Here is a 23,029-nt window from a genome sequence, read left to right as displayed (position 1 = left end):
GGCCCGCCCGAGTGTCTCAGGTCCGTTAGCGGAGGCTGCAGCGGTGGGCCCCTCACAGGGAACTGGTCTCCTTCAGGCAGAGGGACCTCCCGTCTGCGTTTCCCGATTGCTTTCAGCTCAAAGCGTTCCCTCTGGGGTGACACCCTGTGGATGGCTCAGTCTGGGCTCCCACTAACCACGTCCCCAAGGCACTGTGATCTGCGGTGGCCACTGTCTGCACCCCTGGGCTACTTCAGCTGGTGTTTGCACAGGTTTGTAAGGCACTTGGGGAGGGTGTCAAGACCCAGCTTTTCTCGAGAGGAGAGGGAGACCCCCGGAGCAGCCCCCCCAACTCTGTGGTCCAAAGCTGGGACAGACGCAGGCCCAGATGGGGCCAGGGCAGGAGTGGAGGCCTGTGTGCCCCGGATGTTGACCTGGGGGGGGGTCTCTACACCCTGGGGGCTGTGGGAGAGAGGCCAGACCCCATCCCTCGGGTGAGGAGTCTAGCGGGTGGGATGCGGAGGGGAGTGGGCACTGGCCCTCACCCCTGGGCTCCTGAGGTCAGCACACGTTCCGACGCCCATCCCTAGGAGCCCCACGTGAGGGCAGCAGCCCAGGAAGCTGAGTGTCCAGATGTGGGTGTCTGGACGCAGTTCACCAGGGACGCAAGTGTGGCCTGGCCCTCTGGACCTTCCAAGCAGGTTGTCCTGCCGCAAAGGCAGGTCCTGGTTCTGTTTCTGGGACGGTGGCATGTGACCCTGTACCCGCCTGAAGCCTGCCCTCGTGCCTGCCCCAGGGCCGGAGCAGCCCACCGCCTTCTAGGGACGCCCAGGGTCCAGGCTCTGTCTCAGGAGGCAGGGCTCGGGGATCCCCAGTCCCAAGTGCGGGCATCTGCAGGGGCTGGACCGAGGCTGCCGCCCGCCTCCCAGGAAGCACTGATCCCTGCAGAGAGAGGCCAGGTCACCTTGGCCCTCCTCCCTCAGGCTCCAGGGAAAGATGTCCCCAGGGCAGGTGCCAGTGTCGGGGGACTGGGGACGGGACCTGGGCTTCCCTGAGGGCCTCCACGTGCGCCCAGAGCCCGACCCTCCTGGGTGGAGGTGTCTGCCCCTGAGCTCTGGGAGAGGGCGGGTGAGTGTGCAGGGGAGTGCATGTGCCTGGTGTGCACGTTCGAGCGTGGGTGTGCGTCGGGGTCATGTACGACTCTGCATGTATGAGTGTGCCCACACCGTGTGTGCATGTGTGCATGAGCCTGGTGGGCAGATGTGCGAGTGTGGGTGTGCATGGGGGTCATCTACGACTCTGCATCTTGCACATACGTGTGCAAGCATGTGTGCAATCTCGGGTCTCGGGCAGCCTATCTGCGTGCACGTGTGTGTGTCTGCTGAGGGGAGGAGCGCAGAGAAGGGTGATGAGTGGGGGCAGAGGTCCCTCGAGGGGGTGGGCAGCGCGGGTGCGGCCATCGCGGGCTGTCCTGAGCTGCTGCCCGAGCCCCGGACCGGCGAGGATCCTGGGTGTCGCCCTGGCTCTGGGCTCCCGCGGGTCTGGCCATGGCCGAGCCCACAGCGCCCTCTGCTGCCCCTCGGCCTCCGCGCGCGAAGCCGCCGGGCAGAGCAGCAGGCAGAGCAGCAGCGCGGGGCTCTGGGGTCAGGTTGTGGGGGGTTGGAGGTGGGGGGGGCGAGCGGTTCGGCCCCAGGCAGGTGCCTGGGCGCACGGACCCACTGGCACAGCCCTGGCGGGTCCGCGGCTGCATTCTAGCACACAGGCCCCTGTGGGCCTAAGAGAGGCCGCGGGGTTCTTCCGCCTTGGTAATCCGGGGAGGAGCGCCCGCCCACCTGGGAGGCCAGAGGCCTCCTGGACCTTCCCTCGGGGCGGGATGTCAGAGGCGCCCGCACGGTCACTTAAGGCCGTCTCCCCTCCGGAGCTGACTGCGTGCGGAGGGCTGAGGCTGGGTGCTGGGCACAGTCGCTGTGCCCCTGCCACTGAGAAAGGGTTCAGGTCCTCACCCCACCGCGCTGATCAGGGCCACCCCACCTGCTGCAGCCCCCGGAGAGCAGACCCAGGGCCCCACTGGCTCTGTGGGGGCGTGGGGGGCTTTCCCCCCAGGACAGTGAGAAGATCACAGGACAGTCCCCCTAAGCAGGACTGGAGCCTGTGACCACCTGTGTATCAGCTCTTCATCCAGGGCCCCAAAGACATCAAGGGAGAAAGTGGACAGAAGAGAGAGTCGGGGTAGAGATGGGATGGCGGAGAGAGAGACAGGGAGGAGGAGAGACAGGGATGGGGGAGAGACAGGGATGGGGAGACAGGGATGGGGGGAGACAAGGATGAGAGAGACAGGGACGGGGAGAGACAGGGATGAGGAGGGACAGGGATGGGGGGAGACAGGGATGGGGAGAGACGGGGATGGGGAGACAGGGATGGGGGAAGATAAGGATGGGAGAGACAGGGATGAAGGGGGAGACAAGGATGAGAGAGACAGGGATGGGGAGAGAGACAGGGATGGGGGGAGTCAGGGATGGGGAGACAGGGATGGGGGGAGTCAGGGATGGGGGAGTCAGGGATGGGGGAGACAGGGATTGGGGAGACAGGGATGGGGGAGTCAGGGATGGGAAAGTCAGGATGGGGGAGACAGGGGTTAGGGAGACAGGGATGTGGGAGTCAGGGATGGGGGGAGACAGGGATGGGGGGAGACAGGGATCGGGGAGACAGGGATAGGGGTGTCAGGGATTGCGGAAACAGGGATGGGGGAGTCAGGGATGGGGGGAGACATGGATGGGGGAGACAGGGATGGGGGGAGTCAGGGGTGGGGAGACAGGGATGGGGAGACAGGGATGGGGAGACAGGGATGGGAGGAGTCAGGGGTGGGGAGACAGGGATGGGGGGAGAGACAAGAAAGTGAGGGCGGGGTGCAGCGGCATCAGCCCCAAGCCCCGCCTTTATCCTCTCTTAGAGAGTTGTGGGTCAGCTTGCAGGTGGGTGGCCATGTCTCACAGCCCCCGACTTGCCCACTAGATACCCAGGGTGCAGGGACCAGGCTTAATCTGTTTTCTGGACAAATCAGTGGACCCGGGAACCACTCGCAGACTCCATCCCCCTCCAGCAACGTGTGTCTTGAGCCCGGGGGCGCCTCTTTCTGGAGCCACTGAGCACTGAGCAGGGTGCCCACACCTCTCCTTTGGGTGCTGGGGGAGCCCCTCCTGTTGGCAGCGTGGGACAGAGCTTTCTCCCTCTGCTTCCTAGTTGCTGGCCCTGAGACTCTGCGGCTTCCCACGGAGTCTGTGTTCTAAGTGGGCACATTTGTTCGTGTCCATGTTCTCAGGGACATGTACATGGGCTTAAATGGTTAAACATCTCAAACAAATATACTTGGCGAATGGAAATCAAACCTTATTTCCTTTTAATTTCCAAGTTGTCTGTGGCAAGCTGACTTGAAAGACATTGAAATTGGATAGGTAATTAATTCACATGTACCTACAAGAGAGGAGAGGACGCACGAATTATTTGTAACATTTTGTAAGCACTGAAATTAATGTAGTGTGAATTTGTCATTTCTACCCAAAGTTACAGATTTTCTATATTATAATTTAATCTTTCCAATGTAAAAAGAATAGGAATTTTGCCCTTTCTGGCCTCTCGGGAAGCAAGGACTAGTGTATCTAATTATCTGAACACATAAGAACGTAAAGGACTAGCAAGGAGTGAAATTATAAATCGGCCGGAGAAACCCCCGTCTGCTGATTAAACTCTCCTCCTGGCGCCCTCAGCAATCGTGTTGCCTCTGTGTTCATAATAATTGCATGTGTCAAAGCCGAGGCTTTGTGCAGATGGGACGGACGCCTTACAGCTTTAATTCAGAGGGAGCTGGCTGCCCACCGCGGGGCGGAAGGGGCGGGGCCGCGGCCGAGGGGCAAAGGCCCCGGTGACAGGTGAGGCGCCGGGGTCTCCTCAGGCTACCTCGGGCCGGAATTTCTGAAAAGAGAATGCAGTTGACCCACACAAGCAGCCACCTGCCCTCCGGGCCTCGGTGAAGGAGGCCGTCTCGTGTCCTCCGGGGAGTGGACTTCAGCAGGAGACACTGTCGAGCCTCAGGGCGGTAGCACAGGTGGATGAGAGCTTCTGACATGCTCGCATTTCAGCCACAAAACAGAACCCTGCTTTCACCTTTCAAGTGCTTCCCGAAGCCCGGGGGCCGCCCCTTCTCTCTCTCCCCGCCCGGGAGCCCCGGCTTTCTTGTCTCCCGGCACCAGAGCGGCTGGCGCCTCTGAAGCCGTTTCACTGAAGGGCTCGACGGCTTCCAAGCAGGAGGCGCTGGTTTGTCATCAGAGGGACAGTCCATCGAGACACCGTCTCTGCCCCGGAGACCTTCTCTCTGCCGGTGAAAGGGGCCCGCTGCCGGGAAGGCGCTGCTGTCACAGAAGCACACCACGGTGAGGCGGTGTGGGGCTGCAGCAGCCACCCTGACAGCTGTGGGCTCTGGGCACACCTTCCCCTTTGGGCAGAGGACCCCCTGCCACCCGGGGCAGAGGGGACCCGGCCATGTGGGGCAGAGGGAACCCCACCATCCATGCAGAGGGGCCCTGCCACCCGGGGCAGAGGAGACCACCAGCCAGGGAAGAGGGGACCCCGCCACCCGGGGAAGAGGGGACCCCGCCACCCGGGGAAGAGGGAACCCCGCCACCCGGGAAAGAGGGGACCCCGCCACCCGGGGAAGAGGGGACCCCGCCACCCGGGGAAGAGGCGACCCCACTACCTGGGGAAGAGGGGACCCGGCCACCTGGGGCAGAGGAGATCCTGCCATCTGGGGAAGAGGAGATCCTGGCATCTGGGGCAGAGGGAACCCCGCCACCTGGGGCAGAAGGGACCCCGCCACCCGGGGCAGAGGGGCCCCGCCACCCGGGGCAGAGGCGACCCCGCCATCCATGCAGAGGGGACCCTGCCATCTGGGGCTCCCTCATATGTGGATGGCTCCGACTGAGCCCACCTGTGCCTCTCCGGTCGTGGATTTCTTTCTGGCCTATGTTTGGCAAGTGAAGGCCTCCCATTCAGCTAAAGGTGGCAGAGGTTTTGGAGGGCTCTGGGCTGCTCTCTATCTTAGCCCCAAACAAGCACCGTGGATGAGGCAGTTGAAACGAGACGTTTCTCCCCGAGGCCTGAGGGTGGACGTCCAGGGCGGGGTGCTGGTGTGCTCCATGCCCAGCGGGCCCCTTCAGCCGGCCGCCTGCTCGCTGTGGCTTCGCCTGGCAGAGCCAGTTCTGGGGTCTCTTCTTACATGGGCAGGGATCACTTCAGGTCCGAGGCTACCCTGACGCCCTCCCGTCACCTCACCTGCCTCTCGTCTCCGCTACCGCCACTCGGGGGGTTAGGGCTGTGCCGTGAACATGGAGGCGGCAGCTCAGCCCCCGCCTCCGTGAGCACAGCTCTGCACGTACAGGAGCAGCCGCGGGCTGGGAGGCAGCGGTAACGTGCTGGTCCTCGCCGCGCTGGGCCTGCGGGTTGTCCCCTGCGAGCCGGCTTCTGCTCCCTGGCAAGTGGGTCCCAGAGGGGCTTCAGGACCTCGTTTGCGGCAGTGATACAGGGCGGTGTCCCCATGGCGACGGGGCCTCCATCTGCCACGTGGGTGCCGTGAGAACACGGTCCAGGCCACCGGGAGGGGCCCCATTGGACCAGGGCCTCTGGTGTGGAGAGGTGATTGGCAGATTGCGACCAAGGCCAGGCCCTGAGGGTGAGCTCGGCGGCCTGCTCCCCGTTCCTGGCTGCATGTCCGCCCATAGCTGGCCGTGCCCGGCAGGGTCCCTGTCCTCTCCGTGGCTGTGACGGCCACAGTTCGCCTCTGCCTAGCCCTGTGAGACCCGACCTCTGCCCCAGCAGGACACCTCTGAAGGAGGAGAAGGGCCTCCGGGGGCTCAGCCCCTCCAGGGCGGGGCCAGGCCCTGCGCTTGGCTCAGTGATGTGCCGAGTGGGGCGCGTCCACCCCGGGGTCGGTCCTGACGGTCGCACTGGGCAAAGCATGCGGGGACCTTGGACAGCATCTGCCGCTCAGGGTCACGGATGTGCTGAACCCACGTCCCTTTTGCCCCCCCTTTTTTTTTCTTCATTTTCTAAAAAGAGTCCTCTCTATTTTTTCAAAAATTATTTATCTATTTCTGCTGGCGGTGGGTCTTTGTCACTGTGTGTGGGTTTTCTCCAGTTGCAGGAAGGGGGTTAGTGTTTGTTGGGGGGTCGGGCTTTTCACCGTGGGGGCTTCTCCTCCTGCTCAGCATGGGCTCCGGGGTGCACAGGCTCAGCAGCTGGGGCCCACGGGCTTAGCTGCCCTGCAGCAGGCGGGGTCTTCCCGGACCAGGGGATGGACACACGTCCCCCGCGTCGGTAGGGGGGCTCTTAACCACTGGGCAGCAGGGGGTTCCTGCCTTTTTAACTTAACGGCTGATGTCCGCTGCCTGCCGTGCCCTCTCCTTGACGCCAGGGCCGGGCAGAAGGCGCGGTGGGACCCTCCAGGGCCCTGTGTGGCTCCCGCTGCCCCGGAAGGGTCCCGCTGGCCGTGGTGACGAGAAAGGCTGGGAAGGTTCAGCCCCTCGGGCAGCAGGGGCCACGGTTGACGCTCGACCTGAGCGCTGATGAGCGTGGGCACAACCCGATTGCTTTGGTCCGGGAAGCTCAGGGCGGCCACTGTGACGTCAGAGCATCAACGGCGAGGCCTTTCAGCTGACTGAGAGCTTGTCTGGGAAACGTGAGTAAGTGTTAGTCCCTCAGCCGTGTCCCACTCCTTGCGACCCCATGGACGGCAGCCCACCAGGCTCCTCTGTCCATGGGATTCTCTAAGCAAGAATACTGGAGTGGGCTGACATTTCCTTCTCCAGGGGCTCTTCCCCACCCAGGGATCGAACCTGGGTCTCCTGCACTGCAGGCGGATTCTTTACCCACTGGGCCACAGGGGAGGCCCCTGGAAACATAAACCCGCCTCGTCCACCCAGCATTCCGCTCTCCTCTGATCAGAGCATTCCGCTCTCCTCTCTACTGGCCATTTTAGTGTCTTTGCAAGATCTGATTTTTTGTATTTATGCTTAAGAAAGAAAAACAGAGATTCCCCCCAAGAAAGACAGGATCCCCAGGCCTGGGTTCTCTGGGATCCACCCTAAAGGTGCCAGCAACTTACCCCAGAGCAGTTGCTGCGCTTCACCGTCGGGTGGACTCTCTCCTCGCTTCCTTGGCACCTGCTGCTGCGTTTTCCGCGCGAACCTGAAGTCAGGTGTCTCGGCCAAAGCCAGGAGCCACGTTCTCATACTTTCTCGACGCTAAGCACTGCAGCAGGGAGAGAGCCGAGGCCCAGGCCCGCTCGCCCGCCGCGGGGCGCCGCCCTGATAAGCGCTAGAGCGCCTTCAGCAGTTCCCGGTGCAGAGACAGCAAGTCTGTCTCCGAATTTCTAGAATTTTCCAGGATGTACGGAGACGGGCAGATGGATGCAGGGTGTTGAAAGCAGACTTTTACGAAACAGGCGCGGCTCACATCCTGACGCCTCAGCCGTGCGCCTTTGACAAGACCTCGCGATTCCTGAGGTTCTGTCTCCATGCTCACAACAGCGGGAGCACCCCTATCAGGACCACGAAGAGGACGGGGATCCGCGGACACAGGGCTCCTCACACCGTGGTGTCTGAGCCCAGAGCAGCTGCGCTTATAGTAGGGCACACGGAACTCCCAACGGTTCACAGACATAGTCGTGAACACCTAGACGGTGGGGACCCTGTCATACCAATTACTCAGTAAATCTAGCCCCGTGTCTCCAAGCCTGGTAGCTGCTCTGGAAGGGGATGGAGGGGTGGTTACAGGTGCAGAAAGCATCCGGAACTTCAGGAACCTGTTGCTGGGATGATGGGGGTGCAGAGGGGCATTTGGAAAACAGACCAGAGGGTGCCTGGTTACGGAAGACAGGGGTGGGTCGGCCGTAAACGGAGCAGGAGACTGAGGGCATCACCTTGGGGGGTGCCTCAAGGGGGTCTCCAGGGCCTGCACCCCAGCACCGGAGTGGCGGAGGGGACAGGAGGCCTCTTGCGGGGCAGGGGGGCTGCCTCCCTGAGGTGATGTCTTTCTCCCGCTGGGGCGGGGGCTCACGACAACCCTTCCTGGTCCTGGGCTGTGGCTCTGGAATGCAGAGTCACCCCCACCTTCAGGGGAGTCGGCCTCACAAGCTGGAGGGACATAGGAGAACGGGTTGGCTGCTGCCCACTGGAGCCCCTGGAGCCCAGGGAGGTGGCCAGAGTGACCGGGGTGTGCCAGGAGTGTGCCAGGATGGGTGTGCCAGGACGGGGTGTCCTAGGATGGGATGTGCCAGGATGGGCCCTCCCTGGGGGAACAGTCCCCCTGCACCCTCCGTGGGCCCTGCGGCTTTGTGTTTCTCCCAGAGGGAATGCCAGCTGGGGGCCAGCGCTGATGGGGTGACCCCACCACCTGGGTCGACTGGGCAGAGACTCATGGAAACCACAGGCCCAGGGCACGGAGAGCAGGTGGTGCCCACTGGAGCGACGTTATGACAGTAAGTCAACAGCCAAGATGCCACAGACAGAGCCCTGAAAGAGGCGACCCCTGCAGCCTGCTGGGCGGAGAGAGAGAACCCTCGTGTCCCACATACGAACGAGCAGCCGTCGGCAGATGTCTTCCCGACAGGGAGCCCCAGGCCCAGATGGCTTCCCTGCTGAATTCAGCCACACGTCTAAGGAGGAGAAGTTGCTGGGTCCACAGGAGCTTCCTCAGAAACTGGACAGGAAAGAAAACTTCTCAGCTCAGCGCGTGAAGCCAGCGCCGCCTCGACCCCCGAACCAAAGACGTGCCGTGTGAAAAACCACGTGCAGTGTTCCTCATGAGCATAAGTGAAAAGAGTGTTGGCAAATTTTAGAAAACTGAGTCCAACAATGATTTGAAAGAGCGGTGCATTGTGATACACAAATTTAAAAGCCAACGTACGGTCCCGGTAAATGGTTTCAGCAAACTAGGCGAGGAAGGGACGGTAGTCTTCACACTTACAAACAGTATCAGTGATGTCACACTTAACAGTGACGACTAATCGCTGTCCCACAGGGTCAGGAAGGAGGCAGCAGTGAGCCTCTCAACGCCGCTATTCAACACCGTCCTGAAGGTTCTAGTCCGAACAAGAAGGAGAGGAAAACAACAGGCAGATCAGAAAGTAAGAAATGAAATTCTCTGTTCCCAGGTGACATCATTGTCGATGCAGAAAACCCCAAAGGAGCCACAGAAAGAGGGGCTGGAACTGACCCGTCAGAGCAGCAAGGTCACAGGATGCAAGCTCAGCCTCCAAAGCCAAGGTCTCGGAGACTTAATAGTGGCCACCAATCAGAAGTTGAACTCAACAAACAGTGTTGCAGGCTGGACCCTGGCACGTGTTTCCTCCTGCAGCCTGCGGTCTGGGACGCTCTCCACGCTCAGGAAGTGGCTAGAAGGCCGCCGCACATGAGTGCTGGGGGGCTGCTCTCGGGCCCTCCGCCTCCAGCTCGGCATCAGCCTCTGCTCAACAACTCAGCTCTAGAGGCCAGACTCACTCCTCACTCGGGGTGAGGGACTGGGGCTCAGCGGCGGGTCACTTCGGATCTGGGGGCTTCGTCAGCTGGGGGAGGGGCCGAACCGGGGCGGCATCAGTGGAGACCAGCCAGGAGGCTGGGCGGGGCGGCCCTGGTGAGGCGTGTGCAGGACTTTCCCGGAGCTCGGTGACTGCAGGCTGCAGGGACGAAGAGCTCTAGCTTCCATGGGTCCCTCTCCCCCTCCCCTGCCCTGGGACTAATCCCCGCCGCACACCCCGCTCCTTCCTGGAGGGGCAGAGACCTCCCGGCCAGGTGTGGGCCGCTCCAGGTCCTTCACGGAGGCCCTAACAGGGAGTTTGCTCCTCGGTTTCCAGCAGCGGCTGGCGCTCCTCGGCTCGTGGCCACCCTGGTCCAGCCTTCGGGTCCATCACTTTCACACCCCCACCCAACTGCCTTCCCATCACCTTCTCCACTCGTCAGCCCGCCCGCTGCCTCCCTCTCCCAAAGCCCCCTGTGACGGCATCTAGAGCCCACCCAGGCAACCCAGGGGGAACCTCTTCAAGGTCCTTGCTGTGGACTGAACGTCTGTGTCCCCCACCCACATGCGGAAGCCCTGAGCCCCGATGGGATGGTGTCGGTGGTGGGTCTTTGGGCAGCGATTAGGGTGGGAGATGGCGAAGGGGGGTCCCGGGATGGGACTGGTGCCCTCCTACGAGGAGGAGGCGATCAGAGTCTCCTCTGTCCCGTGAGGACCCGGTGAGGAAGCGCACCCCTCACTGGACGATCGCCTTCACTGAGAGCCAGCCCTGGCCATTAATCACGTCTGCAGAACGCGCTCACCAAAAATACAGCAACTGGAATGAGAGGGACGCCTAGCCACGCTGACAAACGCTCATGTCGGGACTTGGGGGTTTCCTTATGTCGTGCCTCAAAGCGATGATGCCGGTAATGTTCAAGAAAAATACTTCTCCTTTGTCACGCTTTTCATGGCACATTTTCAAAAGTTTTAGGGAGGGTAGAGACTGCAGGGGCTCCCTGTCCAGCTCACCAAGGCCTCCGTGCTCCCACCTGTGGCCGGGGGTAAAAAGAAATGGAGAGACTGATGGAGGCAGGTTGGAGGGGGAGTGTGAACCCCTACTCCAGTGGAGACTCACCATCCTATTGCAGTCCAGCCAGGGTTGAAATTTCAACTGATTTCCCTGGTCCCCTCCAAAGAACTCCAGGCTCCCAGGAGGTCTCCAGAGGGTGGACGTGGTCACCTTCGATAAAAAGAATTGCACCTTTGGTGACTGGGAACAGCTGGCTGAGACTCGGTTCCAGGTCTCTGCAGGGAGAAGCCCTCAGGTTCCAGGCCAAACCTGGAAGGCCACGAGCCCGCAGGTTTTACAGAGGTCGGAGAGCAGGCGGGGACCCGGCACCCTCCATGTCCAGGGGCACAGAGGTGGATGACCGGGGCTGCTCCTGGGCTGAAGCTCTGGGTGCCGGCGTCCTTGCTGGCAGGTGTGAGCAGAGGGGCTGCTGGGAACCTGGGCCGGCGTCGGACAGCCACCTGTCTTCTCCTGATTTAGGACATTGCTACCCGGCCGCATCTTGTACTGGCAGTTGAGCTAAGATAATCACATTGCATCACATTGTTTCACACTGCTTTGAAGTGAAGTCGCTCAGTCCGACTCTTTGCGACCCCGTGGACTGTAGCCCACCAGGCTCCTCCCTCCATGGGATTCTCCAGGCAAGAGTACTGGAGTGGGTTGCCATTTCCTTCTCCAGGGGATCTTCCTGACCCAGGGATTGGACCCAGGTCTCCCGCATTCCAGGCAGACGCTTTAACCTCTGAGCCACCGGGGAAGCCCACGATTACATTTCTACTGCACTGTTACCTTATCTGACTCTGATAGGAGCCAACCCAAGATTAGATGGAGACATCACTAAAATCCCTTCAAATTAGATCCCAAGTTTAGATGGGTTTCCTGCTTTCATGACTAAGATCCTGAAACATCACTCTGAACGTCAGGACCTGTGTTTTATTTCTCTGAGGAATGTAGATGTGCAAGCACTCACTGTGAACACCTGTCTCCACCCGGCTCCCGGCCACACCTGCATGAGATGCGGGTGCTGTCGAGGCGCTCCTGGCCTCCACACAGCTGCCCGGTCCCAGGGCAGAGGACAGCAGCCTGGAGGGTCTCGGCACAGTTATTCTCTAAGATACCGTCAGGTCATGCTGGGTGGTATTTTCAGCCCCATCTCAGTCCGCAGTAGGATAGATACTTGCCGAGCCCTTCCATCCTGCCTCAGTTGCTCAGTCCCCTGCCTCGGGAGCGGCTGCAGCAGCTGTCCCAGTCGCCCAGCAGGAGGCTGAGAAGGCCTCCCAGCTGGCCGCGGGAGGTGGCAGAGAGGAATTCCTGAGTCTGGCGTCTGACTGCAGACGATGACCCTAAAACCTCTCCCACTATTACCCTGCCATGACTCTACTACAGCTGTTGCTCAGTCATGTCCAATTCTTTGCGACCCCATGGACTGTAGCCTGCCAGACCCCTCTGTCCATGGGATTCCCAGGCGAGAACACTGGAGTGGGTTGCCATGCCCTCCTCCCAGGGATCCTCCCGACCCAGGGAACAAACCCAGGTGTCTCACACTGCAGGCGGATTCTTTTCTGTCTGAGCCTGAGGGAATCAGGGGACAATGAGGCATGGAGAGCTGTCTATGGAGATTTGGGAAGCCCCCCACCCCGGCCCTGCTCTGGGACTCACAGGGACCGCTTGCCACCCCGTGGAGCCCTCTTTCCTGCCCATCTGCTCCTCCGCCCCACTGCCCCAGCCATGTCTGAGGCCCCTGGACAGTGTCTGCCTCAGGCCCGCCGGGGCAGGATGCCCCTGTGTCCTCATTCTCCAGACGGACAGGCCTTCTGGGTGGGACAGGACGCAGGTCCTGCAACGGCCCTGGTGGGGCGGGGTGCGGGAAGGGCTGGGGAGGGGTGTCCAGTGGTCCTGGTGTGAGAGGTGTTCTGGGGCTTCAGTCCTAAAGCTCAGAAAGCCCTGGGCAGACTTCTAAGAGCTGGTCACCCTAGAGGGACAGAGCTCAGTCAGAGGGGCACCTCAGTAATCCAGGGGCCCTGTGACTGGGAGACTCAGGGAGGGGGCGCCGGCTCCTCCAGATCTAGCAGCCGGCCTGGGGCAGCAGGGCAGGAAGGAGCGTCCCCCCGCACCCCAGCCAGGTGTGTGGGGGAGGGGGTGGGTGGCGTTGGGGCAGGGTTGCTAGAGGGACCCAGCTTGACCACCCTGTCCACCCTGAGCCCGAGGTCACCTTCCGAGGGAACCATTTATAGGGGCTGCCCCCAGCCGGGCTGCCCCTGCCCAAAGCCAGGCCTGCCGAGGACCGCGGACACTCCCTGCGCACCCAGGGTGGGGAGTGGGGGACAGGGGCGGGAGGCACGAGAGAGGCAACCCCTCCCCTCCCCGCGCAGCTGTAACTTTGGGATAATGTTGGGAGTTAGGCGACCCCGGCCCCCACCGACCCCTCCCCCTCCGGCTGACTCCCCTCCATCCCTGGGCGCCCCCGCCCCGCGTCCCCACCCCCCATCCCTGGGCGCCCCCTCCCTGCGTTCTCCACCCTCCATCCCTGGGCGCCCCCGCCCTGCGTTCTCCACCCCCCATCCCTGGGCGCCCCCTCCCTGCGTTCTCCACCCTCCATCCCTGGGCGCCCCCGCCCCGCGTTCTCTACCCTCCATCCCTGGGCGCCCCCGCCCCGCGTTCTCCACCCTCCATCCCTGGGCGCCCCCTCCCCGCGTCCCCACCCCCCCATCCCTGGGCGCCCGCGTCCCCACCCCCCATCCCTGGGCGCCCCCGCCCTGCGTTCTCCACCCCCCATCCCTGGGCGCCCCCTCCCCGCGTCCCCACCCCCCATCCCTGGGCGCCCCCTCCCCGCGTTCTCCACCCCCCATCCCTGGGCACCCCCGTCCCCGCGTCCCCACCCCCCATCCCTGGGCGCCCCCGCCCCGCGTCCCCACCTCCATCCCTGGGCGCCCCCTCCCTGCGTTCTCCACCCTCCATCCCTGGGCGCCCCCCTCCCCGCGTCCCCACCCCCCATCCCTGGGCGCCCCCGCCCTGCGTTCTCCACCCTCCATCCCTGGGCGCCCCCTCCCCGCGTCCCCACCCTCCATCCCTGGGCGCCCCCGCCCTGCGTTCCCCACCCTCCATCCCTGGGCGCCCCCGCCCCGCGTCCCCACCCCCCATCCCTGGGCGCCCCCCTCCCCGCGTCCCCACCCTCCATCCCTGGGCGCCCCCGCCCCGCGTTCTCCACCCTCCATCCCTGGGCGCCCCCCGCCCCGCGTTCTCCACCCTCCATCCCTGGGCGCCCCCTCCCCGCGTCCCCACCCCCCATCCCTGGGCGCCCGCGTCCCCACCCTCCATCCCTGGGCGCCCCCGCCCTGCGTTCCCCACCCTCCATCCCTGGGCGCCCCCGCCCCGCGTCCCCACCCCCCATCCCTGGGCGCCCCCGCCCTGCGTTCCCCACGCCCACCCAGCGGCGGCGCTGTGGCCCTTGGAACCAGCGACCCTCGACTGCCAGACTTTGGGGGTCTCGTTCCCGCAGGGACAGGAACCTGGGACTCCCAGAGGGGACTGCGGCGGGGGGCACCAGCGACGCCAGCCTCTCCAGGAGCCAGACCTTTGGGGACCAGAGTGGCCGAGCAAGATCGAGACCAGCAAACCTGCGACCCCTCCCCAGCGCCCCGCGGCTGGACCTCCCTGGGGCGGCCAGGGTGCGGCCAAGGGGGGCGCTCCCGGCCTCCTCCCGCTCCTCACCTCTGCGCTGGTCCAGGGGTCCGTGGGCAGCCGGTCCTGGTCCCTCATCCCGCGCTCCCAGGCTGGGCGGCGCCCTCCCGGCTGTGTCCCCTCAGGACGCTCTGGCTGCTCTGACACTCTGTCCCCTCGGGACACTCAGACCTCCGGTGCTAACCCTTGAACCCGGGTCCTGCGGTGTCTCGTGGCCCCGGGGCCGGGGGCGTGGAGACTGCCCCGCCGCAGGGGCCAGGCGGCCTTGGGGAGGGGCCGGGTCCCCCTGGTTAGTACCTGCCCTGCTAGTCCCGCGGCGGGACGCGTAGCTGACCCTAACACTGCGGAGTCTGAGGTGGGCACTGTGGGGCTGGGACGTTTGTGCTGTGCCGTGGTCAGTTAACACACCATCGCCTCCCACCGCCTCTCTCTCAGTAACTCTCACGTGAGGATGCGGTGCTCTTACTATGGTCACCAGGGTGGCGCCCTCCCTGGACCCCGTCCTCTGACGCCGGCCGGCCTCCCACCCCACCTCTCAGGGTCTCTTGTCACGCGTCCGCGGGGTCTCCTCGCGTCTTCAGCATCTGTCATGTTCTGGCGAGTTCTTTAGCCTCTCTCTTCACGTGTTTGTATGACTAAGATGTGATTCTCTTCGGTCACTGCTTATTTTGCTTTCTCGTTGCCGTACCTTTCTCTGTTCCTGTTTCCGCTCTGGTCTTCATCGCCGAAACGATGTTTTCCTCTTATTTCTAACCGTATCTTAGGTCCTATGTACTCTTTCCTGAGTTTCTCTGACTTTGAAGGATCTTGTCCCCACGTTTGAGGTCATGGGTCCGTGGCAGTCAGCTTACTTTGAGTCAGCAGCTTTAGATTTTGCCCTGGTTTTGTGCATCTTTCTGCATGTTTTCATTATCTGCAGGGACCCAGCTCTGCTCTTTATTCTACTTTCCTCTTCTGATGGTAACTTGGCAGAGGGTTTGATTCTGATCCCCTTCTGTTGCTGACTTCTTATGCAAAACTGCTTTTTCTCAGCTCTCAGAAGGAAGCCTGTTGTACAATACAACATTTCTAACATCATCAGGCTCCTCTCATTTTCCTGCAGTTGGAAACAAAAGCTGTGGTGCCTGAGACTTCCTGACTCCGTCCCCTGTCCTTTAACCTTTCCAGGCTCAGAGCAAGAAACAAGAGTGAAGCTTGTCAAAGAAAGCGCGGGCTGGAGTGATGAGACTTTACCATCCATTTTTAATCCCTTTACTTAAAAGAAATGAGGAGAGTGAAGAAAGCCAAATGCAGCTGGGCACGTGTGCGTGTGGCTCCCTCTCCTGGACACTCACCCTTCTGCCCACTGGCCGGGTCTACCTTCCAGGTCTCTCCGTGAGAAGAGGTCCTGGTGATGATGGCTGATGCGCTTAGAGATGCTGGAGTCTTGACCACATGGCTGAAACATTCATGACACGCTAGCCTGAGTGTCCTTCCAAATCCGTTCTTGTCAGCTGCATAATTGATGGCGCCGTTGCTACTTCTGGAAGAGGAGAGAGTTGGCATAATTTGTTTATAAGAAAAGGAAGGATTCTGTTTGGAGAGCCCCCATGGGCTCCACTGAGATGCTCTGGTTCCCAAATATTGGAGGACAAAGAACATTCTTTTCCAGTTTGGAGACAGAATAGGAGTTAATCCCTGCTGAATGCGTTCTCCCAGCCTGGACTAGTGCAGCGACCTAGGCAGTAATCCCAGCGCTCTGAGGTGAACGGCCCGGATCCCGGGAGGTGGTGGGCAGCTGGAGTAAGGGGCCAGTGTGGGGTGTGGGGTTGGCGCTCCTGCGGGCTCCCCGTTGGTCAGTGTTTGGCTCCACCCCAGCCTTGTAACGGGGCTGAGAGAGTTCCGTGTGAAGAGACAGATGCGTCCTATCTGCACAGTTCAGTGGGTCGTCCCAGCATGGACTGTGAGCCTAGAAAAGATAAGCTTTGAACTCTTCTGTAGTGTCGGCCCACAATGCTGAGGACCTGTGCTCAAAAGTCCTTGATTTCACACTTGAGGTGCCGGGCACCACTTTGGCACCAGCACCAGAGTGCCAGCCGCTGCCCGAGTGGGCGCCAGTGCCTTGCAGGTTGAACTGGAGGATGTTTCTGTTTTCAGGAGCCAACAGGAAGCCCTAGAAATTTAGGGGGCCAGGGGGTTTCATGTGCTGAGCTTCTCTTAAAGAGGTAGCTCAAAACACTCCTGGTGTCTTGCTGTTGACTGGGATTGCAGTGTTCCTTGTTCCAAGGGTCCAGGGTTGGTGGTTTGGGTGCCTTGTTACAGGGATATCAGCTCCCACGTTAAAGCATTAACAAGTCCTCTAGGAAGGAGGGAGTGTTATTGCCGTGAGAAAAAGTCAGAGCTCAATTTCACTTTGCGTGTGTGCTAAGGTGCTTCAGTCATGTCTGACTCCTTGCGACTCCATGAACTGCAGCCTGCCAGGCTCCTCTGTCCATGGGATTCTCCAGGTAAGGATACTGGAGTGGGTTGCCATTGCCTCCTCCAGGGGATCTTCCCACCCAGGGTTCAAACCCAGGTCTCCTGCATTGCAGGCAGATTCTTTACCTTCTGAGCCATCAGTCAAGGGCAGGTGGTATCTTAAGGCTGATAAAGAAACAAAAGCCCAGAATGTTCCAGATTCGCACACACCTCTCCTGGGGACTCCGTGGGCTCTTGCTCTGCCTCTGCTGGCATGTGGCACTTCCCCGTCACTTCTGTCTGTGTGTCTCACTCTGAGGCTCCTGTGCTCATTCTCGGGATTTCCCACAGCCTCACTTTCATCTGTCCTCCCCAGGCTTCCTCCTTGTCTCTGTTCCCATGAGACAGTTGTCCAGTTTAGCTGCATCCAACGTGGTGCTTGCGGTCAGGTTGGCCAGGGTGAGCTCGGCTTGGGTGCTTCCCACTGTAGGACTCTATTGTTGTTCAGTTGCCAAGTCGTGTCTGACTCTTTGTGACCCATGGACTGCAGCTCGCCGGGCTTCCCTGTCCTTCACCATCTCCCAGAATTTGCCCAAGTTCATGTCCATCCAGTTGGTGCTGCCATCCAACCATCTCATATCTGTGGCCCCTTCTCCCCCTGCCCTCAATCCTTCCCAGCATCAGGTCTTTACATCTCATATCTGGTGCCCTCTTCTCCCCCTGCCCTCAATCTTCCCAGCATCGGGTCGTTTCCAGAGCCAACAGCTTGCAGCAAGTGCAGGACTTGCCCGGACATCACTTATTCAAACCTCAGGTTCTTCATCCAGGGAAGAGGCAGTAAAGTCACCTACAGGAAGCTTTTGTGGAAATTAAAATAAAAGCAGAAATGTATAAATTTAAAAGTGCAGTATGTGTTAATTACTATGGATTCTGTCATTTTAGACGATAAAGAAGAGGCACAGATCTCCCTTTTCTCCCTGAAATTCTTTCTGTTCTAACTAGAGAAGAGCATCCCTTCTCAAGCCCACTCTCGCTGTATCTAATACGGAAACACACATTACTGTACAACCAAGCTTTACAGAAAAAGGCCCAAAGGAATTCAGAAATTGGAATCATTGAACACAGATTATAAAATAACAAATTAAAAACGAGCTGGGAAATACTTGCAGGGATCAAGAATATTTTTTAAAATGACATAGCTAAGTTGTAAAATAATTAAATAAAACTTCCAGAAAAAAATATTAAAAAACTGAAAAAAAAAACCCCCAATAGATGTGATTAACAGAAAGTTAACAAGACTGAAAAGAGAATTAGTGAATGATAAAATAGGTCCCAATACTCCCTAGACAAAAAGATTTTAAAAGGAAATGATAGAAAAACAGATTAGCTTTACAAGGTGATTTAGGAGATAACAGATTTGTTTAATCACAGTGTCTCAGGAAAGGTGTGAGAACGTGTGTGAAGAGGAAAGTGGGGATTTCTCAGGATTGACTACAGACAACAGCCCAGAAGTTCGGGAATCCCGATTAACCTTGAGCAACATTCAAGCAAGAGCGAGTTCACTCTCAGATACATCATACAACTGCAAAACAGCAAAGACTGAGACGATCTTAAAAAGAGTCAGCAAAAATAAATAGATCCCTGTGTCCATGTTCTTTGAGTCCCTGGACACGTTCATAGGACCTTTCTAAAAGTGCTCGTCTGCTAATTTCGTTTCTCACCGCCTCTGGGCAGTGGACAGTTGAGACCTGTCAGGCGGCACGGGCAGGCACACACTCCAGGTCTGACCGGGCAGAGCAGAAAACTTGGTGCCTGGTGGGACTCTCAATAAAGATCCCAGGAAATGCACACTTCACTTGCAGGGCTAAACTAGGTCTAGGCTAACAGCTAACCTGTATCCAGCTCAGCCTGAAATTAGCTTTCAGACGACCAGCCTAATCCAGGGAAAATTGACTTCCTTTTGGAAGAAAAACCCTCAACATTCACTAATGGAAGACAAAGTCCAGCCACTTAAAGACATAATTATCACAATGCCCAGCACCCAATAAAAATGATGAGACATGCAAAGAATCAGGGAAATTTGAAAAGTTCTTAGGAGAAAAAAATCCAGAAATGACAAAGATGATAAAAATAGCAAAAAGGAATTTTAAAACAGCTCTTTTAAATATTTCCAAGTAGTTAAAGAAAATTGCAAAAATTTTATAGTAAGGAAATGGAAGCTACAAAAAGCCCATTGACATTCCAGAGCTGAAAACCCAAAGTCTCTTAAGTGAAGAAAATCACTGGATGGGCTTAGGAATAGACTAGAAACCGTAAAAGAAAAGCTATGACCAATCTAGACAGCATGTTAAAAAGCAGAGACATTACTTTGCCAACAAAGGTCCATCTAGTCAAAGCTTTGGTTTTTCCAGCAGTCATGTATGAATGTGAGAGTTGGACCATAAAGAAAGTTGAGCACCAAAGAACTGATGCTTCTGAACTGTGGTGTTGGAGAAGACTCTTAAGAGTCCCTTGGACTGCAAGGAGATCCAACCAGTCCACCCTAAAGGAGATCAGTCCTGAATATTCATTGGAAGGACTGATGCTGAAGCTGAAGCTCTAATCCTTTGGCCACCTGATGTGAAGAGCTGACTCATTTGCAAAGACCCTGATGCTGGGAAAGATTGAGGGTAGGAGGAGAAGGGGACAGAGGATGAGATGGCTGGATGGTGTCACCAACTCAATGGACATGAGTTTGAGTAAACTCCAGGAGTTGGTGATGGACAAGGAGGCCTTCATGCTGCAGTCCATGTGGTTGCAAAGGGTTGGACACGACTGAGCAACTGAACGGAACTGAGAAACCATAGAGGAGAAGTAACCTTGCTGGCTGACCAACAGAAACTGTCCACACAACAGCAGCAGCAGCTGGAGAGAGAGCAGCACGTGGGCTTCTCTGGGGCCCAGTGGTTAAGAACCTGCCTTTAATGCAGGGGACATGGGTTCGATCCCTGTCCTGGGAAGATTCCACATGCAGAGGGTCCACAAAGCCTCTGCACCTCTCACCACAACTGGAGGGTCTGCTTGGAGCAACAAAGACCCAGCACAGCCAAAAATAAATACATTAATAAAATTAAAAAATGAAAAAGAACGTGGAGGAAAATTGAAAAATAAAAGACAGCAAGTCTTCATTGATTTGTGGCTTACTATTAAGAGGGCTAACATATGTGTAATTGAAATATAAGAAAAAGATGCAAGGCAGAAAAACATTGGAATTATGATTGAAATTTCTCCAAACTTGGTGAAAACTATAAACTTACAGAACTTAAAAAAAAAAAAAACCAAAGAAAAAATTTTAAAAGCTCAAAGAAAAAATAAAACTACACCAAGGCACATTTTAATCAAATTCCTGACAACCAATTATAAAGGGAAAAACCTCTTAAAAGTGGTCCAGGACAGGAGGGCATGTCCACACAAATCGACAGACTAACGTAATGGCCGGCTTCTCATCAGAAACCGCGAGGCAGGAGACGACGTGGTGCCCGCGCTGACGTGCTGGGTACAGGCAGCGTTCTGCAACAGGATTCTGCACCCAGTTAGAGTTTCCCACAGACGTGAAGGCCAAAGAGAGTCAGTCACAGCTGGAGTGGCCTTTACCATGAGCAGAACTGGTAGCAAAATTCATTATATAATTCCGCAAGAAAAACGATATCACACAGAAACCCACATCGGAAGGAATTAAGATTATCGAGGAAAAGTAAACATGTGGGTCATGAATTTTTTTCATGTTTTTCAACCTATAAAGACAATTACTGACACTCAAAAGCAAAAATAATGACAATACACTGCATGATGTAAAGCATGTGTGGAAGTCATCTGTATGCCAATACTCGTGTGAGAGACAGAAAAGGCGAGATGGGAGTGTGTTGTTGCAGCGTTTCTTTCTGTACAGTGCCACAGTGGTTTATAAAGGTAAACCATGATAAAGCCGTACTGAAACCACGGAGCAGACGATACAAAAAGCAAAGAGCAGCCACTGAGTCAGCAGAAGATACGAGCTAGAGCACCAAGAAACGCCCAGTCCACAAGATTACAGAGAAACAGGGGCGTTGGCTCAGACGGCAGAGAATCTGCGCGACGCAGGAGACTTGGTTCAAAGGGAGTGGCAACCCACTGCAGTGTTCTTCCCTGAAGAATCCCATGGACAGAGAAACCTGTTGGGCTACAGTCCATGGGATCACAGAGAGCTGGACACGACTGAGCGACTAACACTTGTTTTAGAATGGAGGGGACGCGTGTATTCCTACGGCCGATTCATGCTGATGTATGGCAAAACAATCACAAAGTTGTAAAGTAATTACCCGCCAATTAAAATACATTAATTAATTGAAAAAAGAAGTAACGACAGCAGATAGGAAAGCTATAAAACGTGTAGCGAGAGGCTGGTCTTAAACCCAACTATGTGAGTAATTACTTAAATTAACAAATTAATCACACTAAACCAAGTGCAGATTTTGTCAGACTGGGTTAAAATAATGCTGCCTTTAAGAAGTTTCTGAACATAATATTGAAAGATAGAAAATATTATTTAAATACACTTATAAGTAAGCTGAAGTAATCACATTGGGGTGATGAGGGACATTTAAAAAAAGACGTGACAACCATAAATATGTATGCACTGACATGTGGCTCTCAGGATACATAAAACATGAGCTTACAGAAGCAAGAGGAGAATAGACACTTACGCAATTGTGGCTGAAGATACTGTAACCGAGGGATCAAGGAAGCTGAAAGCCAGTAAACATGCGGGAGACGGGGACAAATGCAACTGTCAGGGTCTGCCCGAGCCCTTCAGAGCATCATGCCTGATACGAGAATTTATTCTTCCCAAGTCCATGAGCGTTCACCAAAGCAGATTGTGTGTAGGGCTACTAAGCAGGTTTCAGTGCATTTAAATGGACTGAAATGATACAGTGTATATCCTCTGACCACAAAACGACTGAATTAGAAATCAACAATTAGACTTTGGAAAATCCCCAGGTACTTAAAAATTAAATAAGGTTTTAAACCATTGTTTCAGTGAAGATTTTCACAAAGGAATTTAGAAAACATCTTGAATTGAGTGATAAAGAGATGATAACACATCAAAAATCACGCGCTGCAGCAAAGCAGTTCTTGAAGGGTAATTTTAACATTAAGTAGATAAATTAGGAAAAAAGAAATTTGAAATCAATGATCTTAGCATCCACCAGAAGAATCAAGTAAAGGAAATTAAAGAAGTAGAAGGGAGGAACTAATAGAAAACAGAAAGTTGATGAAAAAAAAAATTGGCTCTTTGAAAAGGTCAGAAAAATGATAAAGAGTCAGATAAATTAGTCAAGAAAAACAGGACGGGAATCACACCTGACGTCTGATGGGAAATAGACTGACAAACTGCCAGTCTCAGGAGCGAGAGGGGCCGTCACCACAGGCCTCACACGGATTAACCTGATAATCAGGAGCGAGAGGGGCCGTAACCACAGGCCTCACACGGATTAACCTGATAATCAGGAACGAGAGGGACCGTCACCACAGGTCTCACACGGAGTAACCTGATAATCAGGAGCGAGAGGGGCCGTCACCTCAGGTCTCACACAGGTTAACCTGATAATCAGGAACGAGAGGGACCGTCACCTCAGGTCTCACACGGATTAACCTGATAATCAGGAACAAGAGGGACCGTCACCACAGGCCTCACACAGAGTAACCTGATAATCAGGAACGAGAGGGACCGTCACCACAGGTCTCACACGGGTTAACCTGATAATCAGGAACGAGAGGGACCGTCACCACAGGTCTCACACGGGTTAACCTGATAATCAGGAACGAGAGGGACCGTCACCACAGGTCTCACACGGATTAACCTGATAATAAGGAACGAGAGGGACCGTCACCTCAGGTCTCACACGGATTAACCTGATAATCAGGAACGAGAGGGACCGTCACCTCAGGTCTCACACGGAGTAACCTTATAATCAGGAACGAGAGGGACCGTCACCTCAGGTCTCACACGGATTAACCTGATAATCAGGAACGAGAGGGACCGTCACCACAGGTCTCACACGGATTAACCTGATAATCAGGAACGAGAGGGACCGTCACCTCAGGTCTCACACGGAGTAACCTGATAATCAGGAGCGAGAGGGACCGTCACCTCAGGTCTCACACGGATTAACCTGATGATCAGGAACGAGAGGGACCGTCACCACAGGCCTCACACAGAGTAACCTGATAATCAGGAACGAGAGGGACCGTCACCACAGGTCTCACACGGGTTAACCTGATAATCAGGAACGAGAGGGA

Source organism: Bos indicus, chromosome 20, assembly GCF_029378745.1.
Source record: "Bos indicus isolate NIAB-ARS_2022 breed Sahiwal x Tharparkar chromosome 20, NIAB-ARS_B.indTharparkar_mat_pri_1.0, whole genome shotgun sequence".
Taxonomy (NCBI): Eukaryota; Metazoa; Chordata; class Mammalia; order Artiodactyla; family Bovidae; genus Bos; species Bos indicus.
This window is presented reverse-complemented; position numbering follows the sequence as displayed.